Source organism: Anser cygnoides, chromosome 1 (genome assembly GCF_040182565.1).
Source record: "Anser cygnoides isolate HZ-2024a breed goose chromosome 1, Taihu_goose_T2T_genome, whole genome shotgun sequence".
In the NCBI taxonomy this organism is placed as follows: Eukaryota; Metazoa; Chordata; class Aves; order Anseriformes; family Anatidae; genus Anser; species Anser cygnoides.
Window position 1 is genome coordinate 177,576,805 of NC_089873.1, and position 8,570 is coordinate 177,585,374.

General features: G+C 35.1%; 1 long non-coding RNA gene across 1 annotated transcript; it reads right to left on the minus strand.

The window, feature by feature from the left end:
• Window positions 1-928: 928 nt before the first annotated feature.
• Window positions 929-4,411, minus strand: LOC106041790 (uncharacterized). The gene is made up of 3 exons (XR_001210708.3): window positions 3,506-4,411; window positions 2,101-2,167; window positions 929-1,717 (listed from the first exon to the last, which is right to left on the minus strand). It is a non-coding gene; the product is annotated as an uncharacterized lncRNA (long non-coding RNA).
• Between the last annotated feature and the right edge of the window lie 4,159 nt (window positions 4,412-8,570).

Below are 8,570 nucleotides of genomic sequence, written 5' to 3' on the forward strand. Positions count from 1 at the left end.
GAACCGTGCATTTTCTTAATTTATTAGATGGAATAAATTAGGGATGTTAACTGTTGCTGTACTTGGGAAGAATTCAACGAATGACTGCAGTCAGTGTTGAAGATACTGGAGACAGAACTCAAAGCATACTGATATTTAATTTCCACAAGTTTATAACAAAGGTTGTAGAAACACATTTTGTACTTTAGCTTACAAATTTTTTTTTTTGCTTTATTTACACTATTTTTCATTTTCGTATTCATGTACATTTCAGCAAGAAGATTAAAAACTGAAAAAGTTAAGTTATGCCAAAAATTAAACACAGTTTATTATTGAGTAGGAGAAGATGCTTTTACTTTTTTTTTTTTTTTTTAATTATGGTCAAAAAATTGATCTGTTTCTATTTTATTTTTCCTCAGTCTATTTTATTTCTTTATATTCCAGTTCTGTGGTTACACCTGAGCACTGAATTGTAAAATAATCCATTGTTTATCCTGGAATCCGAAGTTTACCTTCCAGATTTGTTGCTTGTCAAGAATGCTTATTACATGTTATTTTCCTTACTCCTCTCATTTTGCTTTTCATTTCCTAATGAAATCCAAGATTTATAGGATGACCTCTTTCTTTCTTTCTTTCTCTCTCTCTCTCTTTCTCTCTCTCTTTCTCTCTCTCTCTCTCTCTTTCTTTCTTTCTTTCTTTTTCTTTCTTTCTTTCTTTCTCTCTCTCTCTTTCTCTCTCTCTTTTCTCTTTCTCTCTGTCTCTCTGTCTCTCTTTCTTTCTCTTTCTTTCTTTCTTTCTTTCTTTCTTTCTTTCTTTCTTTCTTTCTTTCTTTCTTTCTTTTCTTTTTCTTTCTTTCTTTCTTCCTTCCTTTTCCTTCCTTTTCTTTCTTTTCTTCCTTCCTTCCTTCCTTTTCCTTCCTTCCTTCCTTCCTTCCTTCCTTCCTTCCTTCCTTCCTTCCTTCCTTCCTTCCTTCCTTCCTTCCTTCCTATCCCTTTCTTTCTCTTTCTTTCTCTCTTTCTTTCTTCCTTTCTTAGTAGTCACAAAAAGTAGTCACAGTTGTAATCACACCTGATTAGTTAGTTGAGTGCCAACTACTTAATGTGGGAACAACTGTATAATGTGAGAATAATTATGTGATTAGTTTATTCCTTCTAATCTTAAGTATTACCAAGAGATCAAAAAATGCAGTTTATCTTTTTTTTTTCCGTATTTTTTTTTCTCTTGCCACCAGATGATACTAGTAACATTACCAATTGATACAGTATTAATAATTATAAATTTTTGCTGGATTCTGAAGTAGTAGTCTAATTATTGCAATGTCTAAATATTTCAAATAATTTTTTTTCTGGTGTGTGCTGGCCTTAGCGTAAATCCTTATGACTGTACTTCAAGAGTAGTGCAGAGATTTCCCAATTTATCACAGACAGAATTAGCTGTAGACCTATAACCAGTATAGTCATTTCAGCAGAGCTGCGTCAAACTAATTCCTCCTACCTTTGAGATAATTTCTTATGATGCTGTATAAGACTGACACTTCAATGCTGTTCCAGAATCTAAGCTAGTATCTCTCTGCTTGACAGTCTGCCACTTCAAATAGAGGTTCAAACTTACCGAAAGCTAGTTTGGGGTTATCCCATACTGTGTTGCATTATGCAGTGTATTTTATGACCACAAATGATTTTTTTATCAGTTTCAATATTTATATTGGCAGTATGCTCACTGATATCCACTGGTGTCACTGAAAAAAATGAGAAAAGACTATGTGAAAACCTGATCATGGACTTTCAGATATGATTACATACATGTGTATACATATATTTGAATATATATATATGTATATATATTTGTATTCACCATATAACTTTACTGGTTATAGTGATGCAGAGAACCCTCTACAAATGAAAGAAGCCCAAGAGACTGCAGAAGTGATTCTCTGTGTGTTTGTGTCATTGTGCCTCACAATGACAAAAATAATTAAAATAAATAAATAAAAATAATAATAGCTCCAATTCCAATTAAAAAAAAAAAAAATTACCCATGTAGGTTCCTAAGTAAGAACTCTAAAAAATAGTTATTTTTTTCGGTATTGAAAAAAGCTAGCTCAGCTTTGCCAGTTTTCACCTGTAGCATTCCTTTCTAAAAGCCAGGGATACTTTGCATTATTGCTGATTGGTTGAGACACTTCTTCCTGTTGGAAAAATAAATGGTTTGCTATTCAGATTTACTGGCAAACACATACTTGAAGTAGATGATATACAAGGCTGCGAATGTCTTAGTTTTCTGAATTAACAAGGCTCATACTATTTTCCCAGAATTTATAAATAGCACATGAATGCTCTTTTGGGTCAATATAGAAATGATTTCAGCACAGTAAATGATACAACTACCAGTCATAATGTGCTGTTCTACTTTCATTCCTGTTATTTTCTATCCATGTTGCTTACATTAGCAATTTCATTAGATGCAGCTGAACAAACTTTCATGAATTTTATTGACAGAATGGGGAACTAATTTTGTCTTGTTTGTAGTAATGCTATCACAAAAAGGGGGAGACCAGCACACCATATATCCCTCTATTCTATGAATACTCCCCACGAGAAAGGTTAAAAATTATAATATTTGAAACACTACTTGACAATCTTTTCTCCACTAACACATTTTAAACTTTTTGTCAACTACATTGCAAGGAATAGTTCCAAACCTATTTAAAATTAAATAAAATCAGATTAACAGACATTGAAAGACAGAAAACAATAACACCATCTGTTCCCATATCCAGTAAAACAGGGACCACAGAATTTTACCTAATATATGAATATTTCATTAGCATAGATCAGAATAGTAACAATGACTTCAATTGATACTAAAGATTCATCTCAGCTTTCGGTTAGTCTATAATAATATTTGTTTGTTTTCTTTTATTTCTATGAGCTTTAGACACACTATAAGGGTGTAAAAACACAAATGTTGATAAAATAAATACCTCTGAGTGATTCATCTGCTCTGATTTAGGGTCCAAACATTTATATCTAAGAGTGAGTTATTAATCTTAGAAGCTCATAATAAGGTAGGGATGAAAGTAGGTATAACCAGTCTAAGATGAGTCGAAAGACAGATAAACCCTTCTTTCTCTGCCTACAATGAATATTTCTATATATTGTCACAGTAACAGGAAAGGATACATGGAATATTTACGTCTTCAGTCATTTGTTGTAGATTAGTAGATCCTAGCCTGCACTCACTGTTGTTAGGAACTGAACATTGACCAAGACTATTTATAAAATATTTCCAGAGATAGCCAAATAAAGCAAATACTGTATATTTCATACTTGACTATTCTTAGAATGAAATTATTTCAGAAATTGAATTTCATAGGTGTAAATCAAAGAAACAATTCTGCATTCAATTGACCAAGATGATCTAAAAGTTCATTTTTATATTTCTTATAAAAAATCTAAGAAAATGTTGTCTGATCTTAAAATAGTTACCATATACATTTTATGAAAATGATAAAATTTATAATAACCTTAGGTCTCAGGGAACATCCATCCATATCATTTCACTGGCTTTTCTTTAAACTATATGAGTAAAACTTCAGAATGATTCTGGATTTTTTAATACAAGTGATATTTATCTCTGTTTGCATGTGTTTGTTCATATATACTTCAAGGGAAGACTGACCACTGTCATCTACCTAGATTTCTGTAAAGCCTTTGACACAGTCCCATGCAACACCCTTATCGCTAAATAGGAGATATATGGATTTGAAGGGTGGACTATTTGGTGGATAAAGAATTGGCTGGATAGCTGCATCCAGAGAGTTGCAATCAATGGCTCTGTGTCTAAGTGGAGGCTGGTGATGAGTCCCTCAGGAGTCCATCTGGTGCTGTTTAATATCTTTATCAGTGACATAAACAATGGGACGGAATGCTCCCTCATAAAGTTTGCAGACAGTGCTAAGCTGAGTGGTACAGTTGACATAAGAGAAGGAAGCAGTGCCATCCAAAGGGACCTGGACAAACTAGAAAAGTGGTCCCATGCAGACCTAATAAATTTCAACAAGTGCAAGGTACTGTACCTGGGTTGGGGCAATCCCAGACGTGAGTAGCATCCCTGTCCATGGAGTTGGATCTAGATGACCTTTAAGGTTCCTTCCAATACAATCCTTTTTACAGTTCTATAATATATATATATATATGTACAGATAACACATTTGTGGGTATTCATGTTCTTAAAAGATGAAAAGAACCAGGATTTCATTCAAATATCTTCCCATAAATATTACAAATGATAAATCATATGTTGCAATACATTTTTATTATACTTCACCTGTATGATTATCTAAGAACACTGTTTTTTATATATAGGTTCAATTACCTCAGGATTTTAGGTATATTGAAAAGTCATGAGATTTTTTTTAAGAGAAAAAAAAAATCCCCCCCCCCCTTTTTTTTTTTTTTTGAACCTGTTTTGGTGCTTTACCTCCTTTTCTTTTTCAACAGTTTGTGGTTTGTGTCTATCTACATTTTTCTTGCTTATTTTCCATATCAGTGCTTTCTAGACTTTGTAAGAATACAAGATTATATGAAAGCATAATAATGAGAAAAGAAAAAAAAAAAAGACAGGAATCTTATATATGGAATTTAGAAGAGGAAACCTTATACTTTTTACTAATAAAGTGAATGTCTTTAGAAGGAAAATACAGCAGATCTCATACAACTCTGTCTATGAAATATTTGTTATGGTTTATTCTGAGAAATTGTCAATTAAATATGTGAAACTAGCATAAGCATAAGCTTTGCAAGTTAGGTAACCTGCTAGCTTAAAGCGAAGACACAACTAAATTATGTTGTATAGATATAACGTGCAGAAGAATGTTACTAATGTGGAATTGGTCTCAATCTTATTATTAACACTGGAAAACAATTGTAACACTGTTCTACAGAAACGAGGTTACTAGGACAAAGTGAGAATGGCTTGCTGAAAAGAAAGGTGTCAATACATTTTACAGGAATTTATATATGGTTTTGAAGATGGACTAACAGAACCAGTATTCTATTAAGCATAAAAAGTTTAAGACATGCTCTGACAAATTCTATTGTGCACTGAGAACTCATCACTTTGGTAGACAGATGAAGGAATAGACGTATAGATTTACTGGAACAAATACAATGTAAAGTTGTGTAAGGTGTTATGCTTACCATAAAAGAAGATGAACATGAATAATGTCAAATTAAATATGAATAAGACATCATCAAAGGGTTATGGTAAATGGGGCTGCATCAGGCTGGCGGCCAGTCACCAGTAGGGTCCCCCAAGGCTCCATTTTAGGTCCAGTTCTCTTCAGTGTTTTTATAAACGATTTGGATGTAGGACTAGAAGGTGTTTTGAGCAAATTTGATGATGATACTAAACTGGAAGTTGTGGACTCTGTTGAGGGTGGAAAGGCCTCGCAGAGAGATCTGGACAGATTGTAGAACTGGGCAATCACCAACTGCATGAAGTTTAACAAGAGCATGTGCCGGGTCCTGCAGCTGGGACGGGGCAACCCTGGCTATACATAGAGACTGGGCGACGAGATGCTGGACAGCAGCCCCGCAAAGAGGGTTCTGGGGGTTTTGGTTGATAGCAAGCTGAATATGAGCCAGCAGTGTGCCCTGGCAGCCAGGAGGGCCAACTGTATCCTGGGATGCATCAAGCACAGCATTGCTGGTCGGTCGAGGGAAGTGATTGTCCCGCTCTACTCTGCGCTGCTGCAGCCTCACCTCGAGTACTGTGTGCAGTTCTGGGCACCACAATGCAAAAAGGACATGAAACTAGTGGAGAGTGTCCAGAGAAGGGTTACAAAGATGGTGAAGGGCCTAGAGGGGAAGACATACAAGGAGCATCTGAGGTCACTGGGCCTGTTCAGCCTGGAAAAGAGCATGCTGAGGGGAGACTCATCGCGGTCTACAGCTTTCTCATGAGGGGGAGTGGAGGGGCAGGTGCCAATCTATTCTCTTTAATGACCAGCGATAGGGAATGACCACCAAGGGAACGGTGTCAAGCTGCAACAGTGGAGGTTCAGGCTGAATATCAGGAAAAGGTTCTTCACTGAGAGGGTGGTCGCACACTGGAACAGGATCTCCAGGGATGTAGTCACGGCATCAAGTCTCTCAGAGTTTAGGAAGCATTTGGACTGTGCACTTAGTCATATGGTCTGAATTTTTGGGTAGACCTGTGTGGTGCCAGGAGTTGGACTCAATGATCCTTTTGGGTCCCTTCCAACTTGGGATATTCTATGATTCTATCCTATGATTCTATGATCTGTATTACTGAGTGGGGTACTACAGCTCCAGAACTTCTTTCCAATTTGCCAAAGCTGCATAGAAAGTGGAAAGGAAGAGTCTTTCTGCTACTCCCCAAATCACTGAAAATCTGCTTCTGCATTGGATTTTACTATATCTCTTCTCTCTTCTAAGATCGGTGCTAGGATACCTAGAAGGCATGTCAGGGAGATGAGATGGTTTGGGGGCATGTTACTGAAATTTCCATCATCTGTTCTTCTGCAGGACAGAGACAAACCAGTCTCTTACTGTCCACTGGAGTTTTTCCCAAGCAGAGCTGAAATTCAGCAGTATTCTGTCACTCCTTTTATCAGCAGTCAACAGGAATTAATGTTAATGTTAACATTTGATAACATATTGCAAGAAAAAATCAAATGACCTTTATTTCACAGTAAATGAAGTTGTTTGTTTGCAATATAGTCATATTTATTTCTTTCAAATAATTTTAAAGGGTTAAAAAAAAAAAGAGGTTAAAAAAGACTAAAATATATAAGCTTTATCTAAAAGCTGTGGCCAAGAGAAATATTCACAGATATACAGAGCTTTCTCAACTGTGCCAGTGTAAATGTGTAAATCAGCAAGAAAAGTTCAGTAGCCAAAGGAGTTATACTGATGCTTGGCTAAATCCAAAGAACTTCACATGTCACTAACTCCTACTTCTACATATCAGCTGACAACAGGCAGCAGGCTCAGTATACATTTAATAAATACATGTTATAGCATTCATTGTGTATTACATTTTCTCTGCAGAAAAGATAAGCCAGAAGCATGAAACAATTTAATGCAAATGTGTGGCCAGTCAGGTTTGCAATAAAGTAAAGGACTAGAACAAATGGTGCTTCATTGTACCTTTCAGAGTAACTTTAATGAAGGAAATCTATAAATAATACAAGAACTAAATGACACATACTGTATTTGATCTTAAAATTAAGAGATGTAGAACATTGTCAAATGAAAATGGTCTCCTGCTACCAAAGACTGTAAACACTGAGGTGAAGCCAAGATATTTATTTTCTAAGTTATTGATCTTATGACAAAATTATATTACAATAACTTTATTTCTAATAGACAAAATGACAGATGTAAATTTAATAATTTTACATGATGGATGTCGATGTAGTAAATTGATAGAAGCTTACACTGTTACCATTACCCTACTGTGTATGTATTGGCTAAAACGCAAATAACAGGTACATCTGGCCTTTCAGACATTCAAAGACTGATTTATGAACAGAAGCAGAGTTTTATCCCTATTATTATCACTTATGTTGACAATTAATAGATTTTTTCCATTTGTTGAAATCATTTTTGTTAATTAATAGTTCTGCTGCAAGATTGTACGGCATAGATTAATTAGCTACCTGATTTAAGATACCTTTAAAATCTTTATAGGCTGTTCAAATAACTGAACATAGCGTAGGAGGGTGGGGAAAGCACAAAGCGCAATGTACTTTTCCTAGAACAAATAAGCAGACAATGAGAAGTAGGAAAATATAATCCTAGTAGACCCCAACTCATCTCACTACATGTGACCTTATATACCAGCCAACAAGGTAACAGTCAGGAAAGAAATTTATTTCCTTGCATTACCAGAATACAGGAATACCAAAGAATGAACTCTGATTTTGAGAATGACAATATTTTTTCATTGTCTGCATGTTCTGAGGCTAGTATTTAGTTAAACAGTAGAACAAAATGTGCTTTCTGTTATCTGTATAATCATGATGGAATTCTCACCGATTTCAATTAGATTTTGCATTGGCGGGGGGGGGGGGGGGGGGGGGAAACGACACAAAGCAGAATTAGGCATTTTCTGCTGTTTTGCATGGATTACACCTTTTTTATTTCTGCAGACTACCATGAGATGGCATAGAATGTACTGATGGCAGAATGTTTAGTAACAATATGATTTGTAATATAACATTTTCAAGGAGAATATTGAGTTGTTTGCAAAGTACACATTTCAACTTAAGCAGGACAGATTCAGGATAGACAATACTGGAACAATATGATAAACTTCAGAATAATGAGAATGCTATTAAACAGTTTGTTGGTTTGTTTGTTTGTTTTTAAATTAATGGTACATAAAACATTATCCAGTCTTCTCACAGTGACTAATCAAGTTATGCTCATGATATTCTGTAGAGACAAACTTTTACACACATTTAATAAAGTGAAATGAAGCACAAAAGGTAGGAATATCATCATTCAGCTTTACTCATCTTGTGGTAAATTTATCAATATGATAAAGCTGTCAATTCAGAG